This window comes from Perca fluviatilis, chromosome 14, assembly GCF_010015445.1.
Source record: "Perca fluviatilis chromosome 14, GENO_Pfluv_1.0, whole genome shotgun sequence".
Lineage (NCBI taxonomy): Eukaryota > Metazoa > Chordata > Actinopteri > Perciformes > Percidae > Perca > Perca fluviatilis.
The window spans coordinates 7,096,565-7,119,336 of record NC_053125.1 but is presented as its reverse complement, the minus strand read 5'-3'; the positions used below and the strand labels follow the sequence as shown (position 1 = coordinate 7,119,336).

The window sequence follows — 22,772 nt, the reverse complement described above, 5'->3', positions numbered from 1 at the left end:
GCACTAAATATATGTAAATAGATACTGTGATTGCACAAATACTGATAAGGCCAGTGACTGGTGGAATACAAATATTGAATACTGTATATCCCAGATCTCTACAATAGAGGACAAATCGAAATACAATTTCCTGAGCTACCAGGTTTGAGCAAAAATGGCTAACATGAATACTTGGGGACTATTGACACAATATATCAATAACAGACTAGCAGGAATTTCCATTTTGATCTCAGGAAATCCAACGTAAGTAATACAGTAATGCCACAGGATCCTCAGAAAACCAAACCATGTCTCATTAACTGTTAGAAGTCCCTGGTTGTTCCACTTCAGTACAAACAGTGATTCCCCCCCCCCCCGAAACTTTCCTGTTCATTGTAGGAAGAAGTTGCAAATATTTGTATTTGCAACTTCCCAGAGAACAAAATGTAAGACTTATGTATCAGAAGAACCAGGTACATTAAATTTGGTTGCATTTTAGGACGCAGCAATTTCTACAGGATCTTTAGCGTACTGATTGCATTAACCTACTATTTGATCTTTTATTTGTAGTGCTTTGTAGGGTTTAGGAAGTAACAGATCAGCCTTGTGTTTTTATTGCACTATATTGTGACCCTGCGCTCCCACCTTAATACGACGTGAGCAGAGCTGTAGCCTTCAGCTCCAGTCAGGTCAGGGTGTCAGGCTGATGATATCTGTTTGGAAGGTGGCCTTTCAACAGCCAGCAGCACCTTCTCTTAGCGCTAGATAAGATGAGATTTGGCATGACATATGGCCAGCATGCGGAGTGCTAGCACTCCGTCTGCTAATGTCATACCCTTTGGTCTATCCACCTGCATGTTCTTACTCCAGACCACACACTGTGTCTGTGTGTATAGAAGAGATACAGAGTAACTGATTCCAGTTCGGTATGTAAGCATATGTAAGCAAAAAAAATCAAACCAAAATCAGTTAGCAGTGCATCTTCTATGTGCTGACCACAGTGCAAACTCAACATCCCTTTCCCCCACCCTGACCTCCACACTTTTACTTTCTGTCTCATTAAAAGGGCACAGGACTTGGTAATGGATGGAAATTGGGAGGTTCCAACTAATCCAGTATGGATGTAAATTTCAAAGATACTGGGCTGCACAGGATATTATTGGACAGCCATGCATTGGAAATATGGTTCTAGTCCTTCGACAAGACTGGGGGAAAGTAGCAAATGTTAAAGGATTTCAGTTTTATTTATTTTTTAAACTAGATTTTTGTGAGTAAGTGGATATGAACTGTCATTAATGTTAGTGATTAGTCAGCTTTTGTGTGACTGTTCAGCTAATTTGCTTTGGTATTAATTCACTTATGTAATTAAATCAAACCTACTGACTTTTGTGAGTATTATAATCCCAGAGCAATTCACAGACAAGGGGGATGTCATTTGTTTTTTTAATTACATTTTATTTATAGTGTCATATCATAAATGTTATCTCAGGACACTTTTCATATGGGCAGGCTTAGTCCACACTATAATTTTCAGAGACCCAACATTCTGCCAAAAGCAAGCACTTGGCATAACGGTGGCAAGGAAAAACTTCCTTTTAACAGGCAGAAAACTTGAATACAACCTTGCTCTAGGTGGGTGGCCATCTGCATAGACAGGTTGCAGGTTGGAGGGAGAAAAACAAAGAGAGAGACCGAGACAGAGTGAGTGAGTTTTTTTTACTTTTACAAAACACTTTATTTACATTGTTTAACACTTACAATTCAGTAAAAGCTTGTGCAAAAAATTAACTCTTCATTTCTGAGAGAGAGTAGAGAAAGAGATGCACAGCAACCACAATAATAATATTAGCAACTGTAATAATATGAATACTAATAATAATTATAGCAGTAGGTATAATAGAATAATATTAGTAGTGGCAATAATACCACTGATTATAATAATATAAATATAAGTAGTAATAATAATAATAATAATAATAATAATAATAATAATAATAGCAGTGGATATAATAAAATTACAGTATTAGTAGCAATACTAGAAATAAAGTTAATAGAAATGTGACTAATGATAATAGCAGTGGGCGTCATGCAGGACCACGGCAGCAGCTGCAACCACGATCCAGGTGCCACCACTATCCATGTAAACCTGCGAGGCGAGAAAGCACAAGGGCTCCGGGGAACATGTCAATTAGTAACATGCATTAATGGGACATGAATGTATACAGATGGAGAGAGAAGCTAAATGTGTCATAGGAAGTACCCCGACAGATTAGGCCAATATAGCAGCATAACTAATAAATATAGCAGCTGGTCCAGGGCAAACGTGAGCCAGCTCTAACTATACAGTATAAGCTTTATCAAAGAGGAGAGTTTCAAGCTTACTCTTAAGCGGTGGCTTCTACTAATACTGACTACCCATTTCTTTATGTGTTCGTTCTAAACAAACACTTCTTACCACCTCTGGTAGAGTGCGTCCCTTTGTGAGTGCTAGACATTTTGTTTCCAGGAAATGCCTTTCATGGCACAGAGTACTTTGCATACAGGATAGAAATCTGTGGCAGAAGGATGTTTTGTATATGGACATATTGACCTGTGGTGTAAGAAAGTGAGCTGACCTTGCTGAAAAGGAAAGCCTGTGGTATCAAATTAATTGCAAGAGGCACACCAAGATAGGCAAACCAATTCAATTGGAAGCATGCACAAAATCCTATTGACTTTCATTTGTAACTAAATACCTCAATATATTTTTTTCCATTGAGCTCCATCTTATCCTATAATTGAGTAGTTTTCCAGATAAGTGAATTTAGGTCCACACTTTTAGCTTTTTATTTAGGCCAGCAAGGATAGAACACTGATTACTAATTGTACCAGGAGATGAGTACATTTATATCCAATTCTGCCACATTAATGTGAACGCCCACAAACGCAGATGCACGCACACATGCATTCACAGATGCATGCATCATTTGACACATATTGTGGGCAGATTAGTCCTATATAAATAAATGTACGGCACCTTTCTGTCACTGAAGCTGTCACCCTCCTCAGTCTTAACTGCTGTTAGGTGTCACACTCCTCCCCCATGTGTTTTGCACAGTCACGACTACTGAAACATGTAGCACAGTTCATGTAGCCCTGTAACTATTTTCACTACAGATACAGTATGTGTGTTTCAGAGACTGCATGTAGCCATTTTATATTTGAATGGGTGGTTTGTTTGGTCTAAATTGTATTGAAGTTTCTTACCGGCCACCCCTGCGTTTTCTCGCTCGTCTCCGAGCAGATGGCTCGCTTACGTTCTCAGTGAATCACAAATATTGAATTTGAATGAGTTTCCAATGGCTCACTTGAATCATGAGTCATCACATCCTATCTCAGACAAAGATGGATATGCAGTAGGTACTAGAAGTTGCCCTCTGCATGCACACCATCCTACAGTTTGTGAAGTTTGAGCATGTATCAGAGTTAGACTGTATAAAATGTATTTTGGAGATGCTTGGATTGGGATTTGATTTTTAAAGGCAATTTAATGCTCCAATGGAGGATGGCCATTTTTATTTAATGTTCATTTTATCCTCCAAAACCCCAGGCCAAATTTGATGCAATCAGCCAATAAGAGTAGTATGTTATTAACATAATGCCTTAGATCTGTGCACCCTCAGAGATGGGCACGTCACTTGATATAAATAGATTTATGTTAAAAGCAATCATCTAGTTCAGCGATAGACAACAGAAATTAATTTCACATTTCCCAATTTTAAATAATGAACAGTGTTCTGTGTGATATTAGTGCACTGTTAAGCACCAGTGAGAAAACATGCAGTATGTAAAAACATTGGATATGAGCACCCTTCCTGGCACACATAAATATCTCTACTATTGATGCAACTTCATTTAATTTCCACACATTTTATCGTGTTTTGCTCTTTGCATGTTTTAATGGGAATGAACCAAATGCCTCTTAAAATGTTAAACAGAAATGACCTAATAAAGAAGTGCTTTGAAGCCTGTATGCACTTCAAAGGAATATGTAATCAGAACATTTTCCTAACTACAGCTGGAATGGAATGTGCATGGCTGAGTGTGTTTGTGTGGGCACACGTGATAAATTTAATATGTACACTGCTAATGTTTACGTTGCGATTTACTATGACCATTAGCTCTCTCACTCTTAATGTGCTGGTAGAAATGTCTATCAACTGAGGCCAGTATCTGTCACATGGCCCAGGCCAGTTGCTTTGGAAGATAGCCAAGTTGTATTACAAATACAAGAATATGTAATTGGTAGATGTCACATTTATTGTTATGTACTCTGAAAAGAAAGTATGAGGACTTAGTTAAAGGCCCCCATATTATATATATATATATATATATATATATATATATATATATATATATATATATATATATATATATACACATATACACATATATACATATATACATATATACATACATACATATAATTTTCAGGTTCATACCTGTATTTTGTGTTTCTGGTAAGACATGTTTGCGCGCTTTAATGTTAAAAAAACATTGTTGTGACATCACAACTATACAGAAGTCCTGACGTCTCATTTAAAGGCACAGTTTCTGAATATGTATGCATTAAAGGATGCAAGGAAATCTTTACAATATGAGACCCTTTTATACTAGGGCTGTGTATGGGCAAGATTGTGGCGATACTAACTGTGCATAAGGCGATATATTGGGATTTTTTTAAGTATAATTTTAGATACACTAATATTTTAAAAAAGACATAAAAAGATAAAGAAGATTACTTTAGGTAAACAATTCAGTACACAGAAAATCAAACTGCCAGTTTGGGATTGTGGTTCACAGGTTCTTAGTGAGTTAATGTTTATATGCTAAAGTAGGCCAAAGTTCAGCCATAGCTACATTGTTAGCTTCTAGCAAAAAGTCAGGCACTGCTAGGCACTGCTAGGCACTGTTAGGCGAGGACACTAGTGGTGTGTCTCAGCATAGCCATCTAGCGGTAGGGGGTTTAAACACAACATAAACGTGAACCACCTTTCTTACATGAATATTTTTTGTAAAAAAAAAAAATCGATATTACCTTTTTGAAAATCTATACAGTATTGCAATATAAAATATCGCGATATTCAAGTGTATCGATTTTTTCTTACACCCCTATTTTAGACCTAAAACCCCTTTTTGCTATCGCTTCACTTGCTATAAACAGTTTTTGGAATACTATTTCAAATTTGATTCATCATTTAAAGTAAATAGCATGGCCCCAACTTATGTTTCTGATTTTGTTCAATGAGGCCCTATGTTTAAGGATGTATGCTAGGGTCATCATAAAAAAGCTCTACTCTCAATTCCAAAGTCTAGATTAGTAACTAAGTGTTGACTGAGCATTTGCCGATGTGACACCGAAGCTGTTAGAATGACTAAAAATACAGTTACACACTTTTAAACTTTTTTAAACTAAAATTATAAACAAATCTTTTTAAACTGGCAGCTTATTGTTGTATTCATGTTTTTATCTTGTTATTTTCATTGTGTAATTTTCCCAACTGTTATTATTGTTAGTATTATTAGTAGTAGTACAATTAGTAATATCCTTATTAGTTGTAAAATACATGTCTTGATTAAGAAAAGAGATGCAGCTTACACTCATGTTTTTGTTGTTATTAAATGTCACTCAGAAGAGAGACGATCAGCCCAAACATGTCTCCCGTTGCGTATAATTGCCCAAATAAGAGGATGGGACTCTGACAGGCGCTGACATATGTGTGGAAAGAGAATGAGAGAAAGAAAAGAAAGAAAGAAACCAGGGGAGCCAGGGGTTATAAGTAATACTGAGCGAATGAAGAAGGTCTAACAAGGATGGCACTGGGCCTTGTGTTTATTTTTATTTATTTATTTATTTTCTATTTACTTCCTCCTCTCAACCTCCTGACGCCGCTCTCTGTGAACTGGAGACACCTGAGGCAATCTTCTCACTAGACCTAACCGGGTGAGGAGATTGCCTTCCTGCCCTTGTTGTCTAATAAGAATTTTCCACGACAGTGTTCCACTGTCTACTTGTACTCTGGCCACATTTTCCATTATTTTACTTGGAAAAGGTAGAAAAAGAAAGCTGCATTTTCTGTCTTTTCACCTGCGACCTGGTCATGTACTGGGAGCCAGACCAAAGTGGTCCACTGAACAGCTTTTAGAGCATGTTGGATGTTGGGCAGGAGGGTGGCAAGCTTGTCTTGCTCATTGCCTTCTGGGACCTCAGGTAGATTGCAGCCTCTCCCTTTCAGGGATTCAACCAGTGCACCGGGCTTTGAAGCTAATTGAACATAGTGGCCAGACAGTGGAAATCTCAACACTACTGGGCCATCACGTCAGAATTTTTTCATCAGAATTTGATCCATTCTGTCCGCTTAACATTTGGAAAGAGCTGCCCGATTAAATCATTTTATCCCCGTTCAAGTTAGCGGCATGCTAAACCGGAAGCAGCCGGCTCAGCCAGTGGAGGTCTCTAGAGCACCTGCTCTATGGACCGCACAGTGCTGAAGCAGTGCTGATCATTTGGGTCATTTTTGGCACCATGGTGGCTTCATGTGCCACTGAGCAACTCTCATAGGAATGAATAGGGCTCTGCCTAACACCCAAAACACACCGTAGGTGCAAGCGTCGCGTACAGCAGCATAGCGCAACTATTTTTATTCCCATGTTATTATAGCCCATGTTATCCAGTCTGACCGGCCACACCGGGTGCTTAGCATCCGCGAATGCAGCTGGATATTTTTTCCAAAATAAACAAATTTCAAAATAAAACAGCCAGGTTTATGTGTATGCCGTGCAGCAAAGAGCCACAGGTTGTATTCAAACCAGTAGCTGGACTGTTATGGTAACTAGTAGAATTAAATCCTAGTAATCTATTAAACACCCCTTAGTGATCTCCTCCTGGCCACAGTTAAATGTGGTGAAGAGTTTGCCAAAACTCCTTCGGGATCTAGTTCTTCTGTATTCCTCCTGAGATTTGTCTTTAGACATATATTTATTTACACTCCCTTATCTAATATTCACGTCTTGTGACATTTTGCCTGCTGTGATGTGACGATAACCGTACAGTATTCGGAAAAAAGAGGGTTTGTCTGATTAGTCTTAAAGTTCTACTGAGACATCACAGTCACACTAAGTCTAGTCTAGAAATTGGCAAATGTGATTCAAGAACATATTGTGGATCTTAGGTGTTTTAGTGCTGCAGATTCTAAGGTTTTCATGAAGGCTTAAACATTTTTTCGTAGTACAAGAAGATCAGCTATCTGCTTTTGCACAGAAATGTAACACTTTAATAGAAGGTAGCACAAACATACTCTGTTTCTTTTGTAGTAAATTAGCAAATGAGCTCAACAAAGGCAAGGTGCAAGGGGAGCTTGCAGTCACTATTCAAACAAATACAATTACAAAGTTTTGTGTTCTGCATAAATGCTTGAGCGCAGAAGTGCAAACGATCCTTCTACTCGATCAATAGAAAAAAAGATTTCCCATGTCCACATAGGGTGCAAGCTCCCTTTAAATCTATTTTTCACAGAATTTTGTCAGGGCACAAAACACCAATGTTGTCAAAATTGATCATACTACATGACTGCATGGAGGACAGGACCTTTGTGTTGAATTTGAATGTGGCTACCTCGCCAGCATAGCCTCAGTCCATGATCATTCTGCCTCCGTTCGGCGCTACGTGGCACAGGCGACAGGTTAGATGTGGACTCATTACAGAGACTCTAATGAGAGAACCGGCAGCAGCCTGGAGCTGTCGAAACCCATACTGCCTTGCAGGACTGATGGCTATCCCATGGGACCATACCCTCCTGCCACAGCATGCTTGAAAAATGCAGTTCAAGTCATAAATCAGCATCCCCCCCGGGAGCTTTTTCTAAGGAGTGAGGGAGAGGGATGTGAGGAGGGTGAGGTGGGGAAGGACGTAAGAAACTGATAAGAATGGTGGGAGGCGAGCATGAAAATGGAAAGCTAGGAGGGAGGATGCAGATGGCAGTACGAAAGGGAAGAAGGGAGTCGCCTGTGTTTAAAGGTCCGAAGGGAGCTCTAAAATTCTGGAGAGGACAGGTAAAATGTGTGATTCATTTCCCGCTTCAGGGACTCAATCTGCTGTCCTCTCAACATCTTACCGACTCAAATACGTCTTCCTGCGGTGGCCATCTGTAATTCTAGAAGCTATCGATGGAGGCTATCTTGTCATGGATGCTGAAGCGCCAGCGCTCCTGCACGGGGGCGAGAACAGTGGGGAAGTGTGTGGCCCCTGATAGCAAGCAGTGAATACAAATCTGTGCGCGCGAGCAATCGCCACCCACACATTTTGCTTCAGAGAAAGGAAAGTAGACATGTGTGAGTGCACACACACAAGCACAGGCTGCCTTATCTCTGTAATTGGCACGGGGGGGTCAGAGCGGCAGGCGTAGATAATCATGGCTGGGGGTTATAATCTGTTCGCCGCTCCCCTGCCTCCTTATTTTTCCTCTCTCGTCGACCCCTCCCGCACCATCATAACACACACACACACACACACACACACACACACACATACATACATACATACACAATGGTGTACTCTTACACAAACTCAATCACCTCCGTCTTTTTTTGTCCCCGTTTGTGATGCTGCACCATGTGGGAAATGTTTTGGATGTGGCCACAGGGGGGCTTGTTTGCTGTCGTGTCAGCATGAGATGGTGTCCTCAACTGACTGCCAGACCCCCCCCCCCACATACCACTCCCCAATCCTTCCCATGCACCCTCACAAATACATCCCTCTATCCTCCTCCATGAAATACATCTGTTCTCAGAGGTGCAACACATACAGTGGAAGTAGGAGAGCTACTTCACAGCAGGGCAGAACTAGATTATATATAGATTAAAGGTTGGGAAAGGTATGTTTGAATGGGGGAACTTAAGCGTTCGGGAAAGAGAGAACAGGAAAGATGGTCAGGAGCAACAATGAAATGAGGAGTGTGAAGAAGGAAAAGAGCGACTGATGGAGGAGGGTCTTGATGTAAATTTGTCCTTGCATTTCTATCACCGTTATCTGCTCATATCTTTCACTTCCACCACAGCATCATTGCTGTTTGCACATGACTGCCATTTAGATGACACGCATGCAGACACACCCGCACACACAAAACAAAAAACACATAAACACACACACACACACAGCTTTTCGTTAGATCTGCAGCGATATGCCTGTGCTTCCTTTTTTTTTGAGATAGAAAATATGATATCTTAAGATAGGAGCCAAATGGCATTATCGTCAAGAGGTCTTATCCTGATTACTCTGAAGAGCAAACTAAATCCTGTCTCTGAACTTATGCAGCCTTATGTAACCATTGCTGCTATCTGCCTTTGCTTTTACATAAAAAGAACAATTCCACATGGGTCACTCCATCGAAGAACCCTTAGCCTTCTCATAAACCACATTCCACAGTAGAAAAGTAATTTCTACATCCATTCTCCCATATGGTTTGTGTGTGTGTGTTTGTCTAATAAACATTTGGTAAATAATGCTGCCATACTAACTGCAGTGAGTGACTGAGGCAAAAAAGCGAACAATGATATAAAAACTCCATTCAAACATACACACACACATACTGTATAATGTATATAGTATTGTCCTTTGTGGTTTCGCCAATACATGCTTTTCAAATTCAGCGATTGCTCAACTCAATTTTTAACAAGACACTTCAGAATCTGAAAGTCAATAAGGCCGTTAACAGTTACTGGTCAAGATGAATAAAATGGCCCCTGGGTTTCTGAAAAAGTTAATATTGCATAGTCCTACCTCTGTATATACAATTTTAGCCGCATACATAAGAAACAGGTGTCTGGATTGTGGGGAGCCGTATTTTGTTACCGTGGAGTTAAGCAAATCTATTAGGACCTCATTCCATTAGAAAAATTTGTAATATTTAAAATGAGTGAATAATGTATGAATAATAATACAAAAAACTTGATTGTACTGTGCTTTGCATCATCATACGTTGAAAACTGCCACATGTAAACTGCATTTGCCAAAAGGCCATTCCATAATATATAATTTTATGTGCATTTCCATCATTTTAAATATACCCTTGTTTACTTTACTTACTTGCCCTTTACTTGTCCTAACGTATTTTTGCTTTTGCAAACAAAGAATTATTTCAGTAGATTTATTTAGGTAAAATCAATGTCAAATTTATATGCATGAGAAATTGTTTATTAGGGTTATTGATTCCCCAAATGAGAAATATGTTGTGGCTTGCACAGTCTCTCTGTCTGTCTGTGCACACCATGGCTTGTACTAATGTTTACTTTTCTTTTTAAATTCACAAATGTTTTGAACCAAGACTTAACCAAGTAAGCACATAAATCACAATCACATAAAGACATTCCAGTGTGATATCAAATTTCACATAACAATGCTTTTCTTCTTTTTTTTTTTTCTCCAAAGGCCTGTCCTTCATTTCTACTAAGCAAGCAACCTGTTCAACTCGTGAAATGAAGCTGTCAGATTCTTCTGAAAAATGTCAAGCCTGCTGAAAAAGACTGTATTATGACAGATTGAACCTTTAAAGTATACAGTTTGTCAGGGAGGCTCCTCTATGATGTGTCTTATATGAACACCTTATCAGCTGACACCTTCTGCAGCCTTTCAGAACAAGCTTTGTTAAAACAGATTGTCAGAAATAGACACCAAAAAAACACTGTGAGGAAATGAAGCGCAGGCATCGCAGTAGTGTTTCCACAAGAAAACTCTAGTTTAGTGTAGAAATCCAGAGAATGACAGGGTGTTGAGTGAGAGAAGTATACTCTGAGGTTTACAAGGCTCCATCAAATCTAAAAAGCTTGTGTCCAACAAGTGCAGTGATCAAAATTGTTATTTACGTATACCTTTCAAACCCAGAAATGCAGATCATTTTACAGACACATTATCCAGATGTTGATTTTGCCGTTTTCTACAACTGATTAATGTACTGATCGATTCGCTATGCCTATTCATTAATGGCAGCTGCATGTTGTTTATCATCCGGAAATCCGAAAGTACTCAAACTGTTTGTATTAGCAGCAGCACAAACGGTTGTTAACACAGAGCAGCATTATCATCACCATCAGTGGTGACGGACTGAGAAAGTGGAGGTATACTACGGTGGCCGGGAAGTGCAATGCAACATTACAAAGAATGAAACACTTTTACAAAGCTTGAGACAAATTTACATTTTGGAAAACAAATTTACATTTTGGAAAACAAATTTACATTTTAGAAAACAAATTAACATTTTGGAAAACAAATTTACATTTTAGAAAACAAATTTACATTTTGGAAAACAAATTTACATTTTAGAAAACAAATTTACATTTTAGAAAACAAATTAACAAGATGCAAAACACTTTTACCAGTCCTGAAACAAATTTACAAATGACAGATTCTTCACGAAAGGGAATGTACCACATACCGAGTGATGAGGTGTTGTATACATGTCGCCTTGACTACGGCAGTTATGGATCGAATGCGTCAATAGAGCCGCCATCTTGGAACAGGGGAGGCACTCCCTTATATACTGTCTATGGGCCGTCTTTAATGCATCAGCGTCAATGTAGGCAAAGGTCTAACGGAAATAAAATCACTATAAATCGTCAAAATCTCATGCGATGTTGTAGTTTTTTTAAACAAAAAGACAAAGAGACTAATTAAGGTGTTAATACAAAGAATATTTATTATAATCAGTTCACAGATATGAGTACAAACGGAAACTTCACCCTTCTGAACTAAGAGGTTCTGCTTCAAAGTGAAGTTTAAACAGACTGAAATGTCCAGGCTCACTCCCCCACTAATGATTCATTTATTTCTGCATGTAGTTATTCATTTAACGAGACTTAAAGTCATGTTTCGTCATCCACAGTCCGAGTCCCGCCAGACTCCCTTTAGGAAACCTGTGATTTAAACTTCAGCAGGCTGTGACAGTCCGCTCCGTTAAGTCCTGGATCTGATTCTCCCGGGCTTCCCTTCCCTCCAGCGGGCCCAGCAATACGGCCTGGGTCTCCAGCTGCGTGGTGTCGGTTTTGGCTCCCAGGAATGGGCAGTGAGCTCCAGGTCCTGCAGCTGCAGACGGACTCAGCTGCCCCCCGCTGTAGCTTCGATCCGGCCGCGGCTGTCGATACGTTCCCCGTTTTTCCAATGTTTCTGTCAGGTCCGCGTCATATAAAAACTCCAAACACCGACCACACGTAAAGTCACCATAAACTTCATTCACGCCATATACTCACTCACAACAACACAAATTGACTGCGCTCACCAGCAACACCCGCAACACCTCATCACTTCCGGTATGTGGTACATTCCCTTTCCGTGAAGAATCTGTCATTTGTAAATTTGTTTCGGGACTTGTAAAGAGTGTTTTGCATCTTGTTAATTTGTTTTCTAAAATGTAAATTTGTTTTCTAAAATGTTATTTTGTTTTCCAAAATGTAAATTTGTTTTCTAAAATGTAAATTTGTTTTTCTAAAATGTAATTTTGTTTTCCCGAAATGTAAATTTGTTTTCTAAAATGTTATTTTGTTTTCCAAAATGTAAATTTGTTTTCTAAAATGTAATTTTGTTTTCCAAAATGTAAATTTGTTTTCCTAAAATGTTATTTTGTTTTCCAAAATGTAAATTTGTTTTCTAAAATGTAAATTTGTTTTCCAAAATGTAAATTTGTCTTGAGCTTTGTAAAAGTGTTTCATTCTTTGTAATGTTGCATTGCACTTCCCGGCCACCGTAGTATACTCATCGAGTTTGTCCACATGCTAGCCATATAGAGAGACACATAAGAGCTTTATCACAACTGTACTCAATGTTAATTCAAATCGGTAAAATTTTAGTTCACTATTGAGACCCATCATGCATCGGTCAAAACAAGAGGTTTTTTGTTGAGCATGCAGACAAATATCAGGGGAGGGTCTGGGTCTCAGGTTATCTCAAGCTGTCCCTGCTCCCAACTCATCAAATACAGCAGCTTGGTCATTGACCCTTGAGCGTCAGTTTCGCACGTGCCTCTAGCGGCCCAAGTAATTATGACTAAAGTAGTCTCCCATTGGCAGACCTACTGTACCTCCAAAGCGCTGCGGAGGAAGGTCTGGCTAGTACACACAGCATTCCAGGATGGGAGAAAAACGTGCTCTAAATTTTTTATTTATTTCTTTAAACCAATCACAATCGTCTTGGGCGGCGCTAAGCGGCCGACGGAGCAGCAGTGCCGCTGCAAAATAGCCTCGGGAAGGAACTTGCTTCGGTGGAATGTGAAACGTTCAGAAGTAGTTTTAGTCGTGCAACAGAAAACTCCGATTGGACAGATAGTCTAGCTAGCTGTCTGGATTTACCCTGCAGAGATCTGAGGAGCAGTTAACCATAGTCCTCACAAATCGACTGGAGTTTAGAATGCCAACACAAAGAAAGCGGAAGGACGGCACCTGAACAATCCCGGAAGTGGAACGTCGTTGATATAGATTATGACTAAAGTAAAGGAGGAAGTCAGGTGACATAGTATGAAGAGCGACAAAGTCCATGTAAGGACGAGGTCCTGGTGGATAGATGGAGCCAAGAGATCACTGTTTTTAACACGTGTGAAACCAAAAGTAAACATTATTACTTATTTTAACTTACATACGTAACTTGACTTATGCAACGTAGTTAACTTACAATCGTAACTTAATTCACGTAGCAAACATACATATTTGAACCCAAACTCTAATCTTTGCCTCAACCTAACCCAGTAGTTTAGTTTGAGTTCACAAAGTTAACCGCGTGTTGAAGTCTGTTGGACTACGCTGCATGTTGAAAAATAATGCTGAAGGGGTTGCCCGTGTGTTAACAATTGCCTCCAAGGGGTCCTTACCAGGCGTCCGCATGTGACGAGTTGGGAGTGGGAATGTTGTTTATCTGGCTTGTTTAACAAATGATATTACCTTCTGCATAAGATATTATAATTAAATGTGAAATTTGTCAGATGTTATCATATGTGTGCGCCATAAAGCTGGCAGGAGATTATACTGCATGAAAAATGTAATTTAGCTCACCATCAGTAACCCACAGCTTTAATAGTGGAGATTCCATTATCTCGCCTGCATCCATGCAGAATGTAAAAAGAAGGGTCTAAAATGATTCCTCTTGCCTGCTGCTTTGGTTTGTTAGAGGATGGAAAGACTATTAGTAAGTATTGCACAATTACAAAAAAACATTATTCGAGTACACTATATTCACTTTCAGTTATTAATATTCCTATAATGACTGAGAAGGGAAATGATTGGAATGAATAGTGACAGTGATCTTAACATGTTAATATTTTAAAGGTGCACTATGAGTTCCTGCATGGTTTCAGCGTGATTTCATTTTTGTCTCAAATGGTAGGCATCTCTCCTTGATCTGCCTGCCCCCCCAAATACACTGTGAAAAAGCCTGGTTTCGGGAGACAACACAGGGGTCGTAAACGTCAAACAAACACTAGGGGCACAGGCTGTGCACCGAAATACAACAAACCACGTTCCAGCCAGTCACCGACAAGATGGTTGTTTGGGGGTTAGTGAGAGTTAGTCATGACAGTAACGGAAACATGGGGGGAGGGGCGAACTAGCTATGTTTTGTATAGTATTTACTTTGAACGTCAACAGAAGTGACGTCATGCAGTGACTCACAGTGCACCTTTAATTTTCAGCTTCAATATGATACTTTCATAAAGTTTTTCCCCTCCTTTTATATTTTGGTATAAATACAATAAATAATATCCTAGTATTGGAAATCTGATAAATAATACAAGGACACTATGGATTTTTATCCATATTTCATAAAGGATATGACGCACACAGTTTTGAACACAGCATCCTCAAGCTCGCATTGACATTTCTAATGAACGTGTTTAGCATTTGAGCGTGGTGGCAGAAAGGGCTTTGCTGTCCCAGAGTTGTGGCCCCGCCGTCCAGACACCAGTCGACTTGAGTAATCAAGTGTGAAGGTTGTGAGGAACAAACGGCCATTAACCTCCCAAACACAGGCAGTCATCACTGTCTGCAGAGGACAGAGTGGGGTGCGCGTGCGTGCATGTGAATGGGAGCAAGTGCCAGGGCGCGTGAGTAGTAGTATAGGATTGTGTGTGTCCTTTATTGCTGTCTGATGGAGTAGATTGGGAGTGTGTCTGATGGGAAGTGTGTGAGTGCACGGTGCTTGTCTGCAGCTAGGACTGTCATCAGTTGGATGAGAGGATTGTGTGAGTTTGTGTGTGTGTACGTGTGAGTGTGTAGCGATGGTGCTTCCAGCAAGTTTGAGGCCTGGACTTGACTTGGTAAATAGTCATTGGCTCGTGTGTGTGTGTACTTTCAGACTTCCACATATATACTCTGCCGTTTGTATCTTTGTTTTCTGATTTGTGGTCAAAGCATGCCATGCATCCGGCACTGTATGATCTCTCAGCACACACACTATTCCCATATGGCGGTACAGTGTGGCTGTGCTTGCCATGCCCAGGCCTGTGACCGCCTGTTTGACATGCCACTGTGTCGGCTGGTGTGATGCCATGCTGAACCATCCCATCTGCTCCAGGCCGAGCTGGCACAAGGGACGACTCATTGGAGGCAGGCATGAGGAAAAGGGCATTGGACCTGGGGTTTGAGTAGGCATGGCGTCCAAAATTCCCCTGAACTACTGCCCTCAAAAAGGTCCAGAGCATAAACAAGGGTGTGATGGATTTTGACGGTGTGCTTTTTATTTATTTTTTTACGTTCAGTAGAGACTCGGTGAGTAAATGCACTTATGAAAAGTGTATAAGCTGCAGAATGGTTCACTTGCAGTGGAAGGCCGGTGAAAGCCTTAATATAACTACTATCAACTAGTGTTTTATTCTGAAACTGTAACTGATTTTGTTTGGCTCATGGACAGATAAGTCAAAGTCATTTTCGAAAAGAGTCTAAAAAATCAAAACAAAATGCAAACTGTGGATGGGTGTTAAAATATAGCCCTATCCAAGTACGCAGTTTTACACAGCAGTACATGGGTTTGGCGATCCATCGCCAACTGAATGTCATAGTTTACTCACCTATTCATTTCTCATTACATCATGACATAGAGGTGTATTTATTGTAGGTGGAATGCTGTAGGATTAAGGTTGTTTGATAGTGTGTGTGGGTTCTGAGAGTGGGATTGCAAGTGTGCATGGTTAAGATACAGACACAAATTTGGTACCAAATGTTAAAATGCATACTATTGTATTCTCTGAGAGGACACAAAAATGCTTTTGTAGTCAACTAAATTTGCATTCTGTACGATATTTTGTGTAATTGAGGGAAGTTAGAGGCACACAAGGTTCATAATCAAATGAAAGTGTAGTGCAAGAGTTAAGGTCAGTTAAGTTATGGTGCTGGGTAGGGATGCACCGATACCGATGCCAGTATCGGGTATCGGTCCGATGCCGTGTGCATGTGCTCGTACTTGTAGTCATAAAATTACTCATAGCAATGTGACGATCACTTCTCCGTCAAGCAGGTATAGGCGACGGAAGAGAAGCACTGCCAAAGTAACTGGGCTCTTGCCCAATGCACGATTGCACTTGACGACCAGCCATTGTCAGCCGTCAATAATACTGGGTTTTCTCAGTGTACTGGAGCCGAGAGATTCCCAGCCGTCGCCACATCACAGAAACCGTGTTTCCAAAGCTTCTTTGCGAAAAAGCACATCAGCAGCCTGTTGCCCGTAAACTTCACCACTGATATTTGGAGTAGTGGTGTTAGCCCAATGTCTCATCAGTTTAACGGGCATAAACATGAAGAAAGCAGTATTTCAATCTGCTCTGTCTGCATGCAGTTTCTACACAGCGATGTTTTTAACAACCACTTTTTTCACAAACAGGCTAAAACGAAAGCTCTCGGTGTGTAGTGTGTTTTAACGGTTATAGATTGCCACACTTTAAATTTGGAGTAAATCTTGTTAATTTAGCTGCTGGCACAAACAAGCCATCCTCTCCGCTGGATCGGTAAAGCCACATGGGTACTTAATATGCACGTGAATGACGTCATCGGACTTTGCGTTCTTCATTCTTTCTAAACTTCACTCAGTATTTTATTATCAGGAAATATATGATTTATTTTATTGACACTAGCCCGGGGAAATGTCCAGACCCAGGCACTGAGCTTTGAATAGAAAAAAGGCATGGGACTTTGAAAATACTGCTTTGTTCTAATTGACAACAATATCAGAGAAGGCCAAAATCAAACACCCTCGGACCCCAGAGGGATTATTAAGTACTCGTATCGGTACTCGGTATCGGCAATTACCCAAATTGGTCTTAAGGTTTAGTTAATTTGGGTGGGAGTAGAGCATTCAGTCGTTTTAACTAAAGAGGCAAGACCCTGTGAGGTTCTGTTAAAATAAAAAATCAATAGCAGATCAGTCAGGTTAAGAGGACATGCAGTTCGGGAAAGTTGTTTAAAAGCAGAGATACAGTAACCTGAGACAGATTTGTGTGTGTGTGTGTGTGTGTGTGGACAGTAGCTTGCGGTGCAGCAGAGTCCTTTGAGGGTGAAGCGAACGTGTTGGAGGAGCAAAGTATTGTTAGAGAGACAAAAAGGGAGAAAGAGTGAGTGTGTGTGTGTGTGTGAGTGAGAGAGGGGGGTGGGGACGTTCCTCTTCATTACCGACACTAAGGAGCCATGCCAGCAGCACAGATGGCAGAGGAGAGAGGGGACATGCGGTTGGCACATAAACTGCAACACGCACTTGCACACCGCATACATTCACACACTCGAACCGACATTAAAAATATGTAAATCCAAAGAATTAGTCCTCAAAGGTCAATATGCTCTCTTAACAAATGTGATATACAATTCAGGTATAACAAACACACATAGATATTGTCCTCAGGGTCACCTGCCCACCCACCCACACACAAGCACATGCCAGTCTCGGGTAAGCAGCTGTGCTGACACTGCATTTCCTCCTATCTTTTGGCTGTATCACTCTCTCTCTGCACACGCACACGCACACACACACACACACACACACACACACACACACACACACACACACAGCCCTCCCATTGTGCTCACTTTCTCCCTCTCACCAGCACCACCGATGCTATAACCTAAGACCTAAATTAACATTTTAACAGCACATTTTTGAAAATGGGCTCTATCTTTCTTAGAGTCTCTTTATCGGTCGTTCACACACACACACACACACACACACACACACTAAGACCCCCAGTGGTCCAATTAGGAGCACTGGTCTGTTTGCACGGCAGGAAAGAAGGGCAGCATGTCGGTGTGTGGGAGATGTTTCTATTGTGCTCAGCATGTACTGCTCTCCTCTGCAAGGTTGAACGGAAGAGCAAGCTCTCACACTTTCTCTCTCTCTCTTTCTCTCTCTCTCTCTCTCTCTCTCACTCACTCACTCACACACACACACACACACACACACACACACACACACACACACACACACACACACACACACACACACACACACCTCCCACAAATGTTGGAAGCGAGAATGCCATGTAGTCTCAGTTCATAGCCTACAGTACCTGCAGTACACCTAAGAAAAGCCTCCCCACTCTTATACTTTAGCTGAAGTCCCTTTGTTACATAAAAACCCATCTTTTAATACCAGCTGTGTGTTTTTTTTTATTTTATTTTTTTATCTATACACGTCATTCACCATGGATAAAAAGCTGGAAACACAAAGTACATTCAATATCTTTGAAAGCAATCAAAAAACATTGATTAAAGGGTTAATGATTACTGGAAGGACATATTGCATCCACTGGCTTCAGGGTTTTAAATTCAAGTATGTTTGGTCCGTGCATGCTTCCGTTTGAGACAGTACAGACACATTTTCAATGAATTTCTTCTTTGACACATGCTTAGCTGGTACAGAGTCACATAGGTAGAAAATAACACATAAAAGGGATTGATAAATAAATTACCTTTTGTAAAATATTATATGCTTATCAATAAAGCCAAGACATTAGTTGTTTTTTACACGTCTGTATAGTGCTTTGCTGTTTTTAGAAAGATTTTTCAAATATGATTTTTATGCCAATTTAATTCTAACAATAATCATCTAGTTTTTAAGAGAATTATCATGCATCACATACTAGGTGATGGCCCAATCCTGATTCCTGTGACATTTTCAAACATATTATCATTAAATTGCAGTTATTCAACACATATTATAACATTCCTGCAGGATATTTCTTGTGGTTTTAGTTTTAAAGAACACATATTCTCTCTTTATTTAAAGAGCATATATTTAATGCACCTGCTCAAGTATGTGCAATAGTCTGTGCGAGTGTACAGTACAGTGTGTTAATGTACAATGTGCTTCCCCAGATGGGTGCACAACAGGGGGCTGCCTGAGGTCTATCACCTGGTAGTAAAATGCTAATCATGAACATAAATAAGTCCTACACTCACACTACACATGCACCTATATTCCCACATCTGTCTGCCTTGCTAAGCAGGAATTTTATGGAGACATCTTTTTCCATCCCTCTCTTTTCCATATTAATTCACAAAAAAGCCAGGCATTGCAATTCCCCCTGGTCAGCATTTGGTCTCTCTGGTCAGATTTCTATCTTCCTCCGCTGTTTTGCATAAAAAAATCAATTTCAATCATCTGGTATCCACCTTCATCCCTACATTTTCTGTTATCTCTTTCTTTCTCACCCCTCCTCAGTCTTTCTCTCCGCCCCTTTTTTTCTAACAGTCAGTATCAGCGTCCCCCCCTCTTTCCTCAGAGTGGGGCTGCTGAGCTGAGAATAAAACACTGTACCAAGGAGCCATTTTAATTGGACTGCAGTCCACTGTTATATGTACATTTTCTTTCTTTTTTTTATGTGTGCTAGCGAGTGCGACTGCATGAATGTGTGTGGCATCGCGGAAAATCGCGACCTCCCGAGTGCTGGCTTCTCATATTTATGTTCTCTCCCAGGGAATTTGAATCACAGAGCTTGAACTGGCATTTCGCTACTGTATCCCATACTTGAGGATGGCAGGATCTGTCAAACCTCATAAAAGAGAATATGATGCTGTTGTAGCAGTGGATCTACTGTTATGGAAATTTGACTAACACAGTAGCCCGGGTCCCGCTGTTCAGTTGAGTCATTTGCATATTCAGGGCACAGCATTGTTCTATAAGTTCAATGACACAATTATCTGTTCTGTGAAGGCTGATTGGAGACTTCCCAATGTTACAGTAATGTTTTAATGAACATAAGTGCATTGCTACCTTTGATCCAAATCCTAATTCCCATAGCATTTGAACATACAGTAGGTTTTTCTCAACCGCTTAGTCTGGGCACCAGTGGGACTGAGTTGATTGGGCTATGAACTGTCTCATTAGCTCATCATCACGTTCTACCCCTCCTAGCAAAAAGTTGACTTGCTGACACACCCTGCTGTCACCCATGACCCTCAACACTCTAGCTACATATGCTTGAGCGACCCTGACAAATGTTTGCCCCCAAGTATGGCTGCATGACTCATGGCTGCTTCTGTTGTCGTTTACTGTCGCGCCAGCAGCGGACTTACCAGGGACTGCCTGTGGCCCTATCATGCGGCGGCGCTGTTATTTTGGCCGCTACATTGGCTAGCAGTGATCGCTCCTCTTTGGCCATTTTCTGGCCAGCATCAGACTTTGGCCCACTCGTTAGCTTAATAACCATGTCGGGAAAGCTCGCTGGTATGATTGATGGATGATTTGGAACGACAATGGGGATGTTAGCTGGACCACCCATTGGTCTGGTTTCATGTAGAATACAACTGAAACAAAATTAAACTTGCCTCATAGTAGAGGATAGTGTTTTTCCTTGGCATCGTATTCAGTTTTTTAGATGGTCCTTCTATTTTAAGCATCTCTTTTTGAATGTGTAAATAGAGGTCTTTAAGTACAGGAAATTATGGAGTTTTATTTTTTTAACTGTTTCTTTTTATATTACTATTTTCTTTGGATATTGTATTTACATGTTAAATAAATAAATCTCTGGCTTCTGAGAGGTCACACATTTCCATCAGTGGAGGCAATCTTTGTCTCTGCTACTTCTACACATTCAGAGGAAAAGAAAACATTCATCATCTATCGTTTCCTGATTTTCATCATGGAAATGTTGTCATCATTGACTGATGAGCAGCTTCAGACTCTGAAGTTGTTTTGATTGGGGTGTAGACATAATGATTGTACAACTGTGTTTGAGTACTCACTGCTGCAACCGAAACCACACACCCTGAATAGAGACTGATGGCAACAACCTGCAGCCATTGGCTGACGGCTCGTGTTCCATTGATCCAATTGCATTAATCAAGGTTGTTTACAGAGAACACAGCAACCAATGATGGATGACTGCTCGAAATTATGCAGAACTCCGTAAACATCACACCTCTCCTTTATGGTGTGCTGACACAGGCAATGAAGATAATCCACAATCCTGGCTACTTTTACACTTAGTTAAAGAAATGTCCCTGACACCTCTTCAGCTCCCATGTGACACATTAAGAAAGTGCAAGGAAAAGTGACAGAAAGAGGACAGGAACAAAGAGATAAAGAGAGGATGCTTCTGTTTATGTAATCGCAGCCCTTTGCCCTGCTGATCTCCGAGACAAAGTAAGAGGGCACAAGTGGCAGGATGAGAATTTTGAGCATTTTAATTATTGCCACCTCTTTAATTAATGAGCCCTGCTTCCCCCTTATGTTTTTTCTGGCAATGACTACCTCTCTCTGCCAGTGGCTGAATTAAAGACTTAGCAGCTTATTTAACCCAGGACCGCTAGCTTTTAGCTTTCTTGTTTGCAGTGATACCTGGGCAATAAAGGTATCTTTGTATCAGCCTTAACTTCTCTGCTGCTAACTTTCATCCACTCTTTGCCAGCAATGTTGCAGTCTTTTCCTATATATTTACTTCACACACAAAAGTCTCTCGATCCAATTTCATGTGGTTGAAGACAAAAAAGCCCATGAAAACAACAATATAATAAAAAAGTAGAGTAAATGGGAAAACAATTCTCCAGTGGGCCATGTGTCTATTCTTGCCAAGTGTGGCCATCAATTGATGGGACCGTTTTTTCATCTAGACTACATAATTTCACATACAACTGGGAAGGGGAAAATCATATTTCGCCAGACTGTACTATATCATCCAGTCTAGCACCTGGTAAAATACGCTCCAGCCAGCCCACCAGTCACAAAAGAGCCACTGTCCCCAGACGTAGAGCTGGATTTCTAATATTAGATCTGACATAAACAAATCATCAGTCTTAATGGTGTAAGAAAGCCCATCGTCTTTGTCACATTTCTTTATTCACCAGCCACGATGGCCCTTGCTGCACTCCAGAGCTGCCTAAAAGGGCATAGAGTATAGAAGGTGGCTTAATGGAAGTGACTAGACTCCTCCAGCATTCTGCTATTTCCGTCTGCCCTGCTGCCGATGTGGTGCAAGTCTCCCCTCATTATGTCGTTGTTTACAGAATCCTCCCTCTCCTCTCTTATCACTGATTTCCTTCACCTGGTTGCCATGACACTGTGCACGCCCTCTACTTGCAGGTCGTCATTTCAGCTTCTGAAGCCATGTGGGGGATGATTTACAGTTTTGTTGTCGCGTCCCATGCCACTCACGCGTGTCTATTATTGAATCGTTTGATTGAAACTTTCGACACAGCTATTAACCGGCACAAGCCACCACCTTGACTTCAGCCATGAATCACGTCAACTCCTCATGGTGCATTGAAAGAGGGATGCATGACTGCTGTCTTAATCGTTCAGT

At 40.6% G+C, this 22,772-nt stretch overlaps 1 protein-coding gene across 8 annotated transcripts in view; it reads left to right on the top strand.

Moving 5' to 3' along the window:
• nrxn2b (neurexin 2b) overlaps nt 1-22,772 on the top strand; it is a 669,808-nt gene that overhangs the window by 275,742 nt on the left and 371,294 nt on the right. The gene's annotated exons all lie outside the window — the stretch shown is intronic.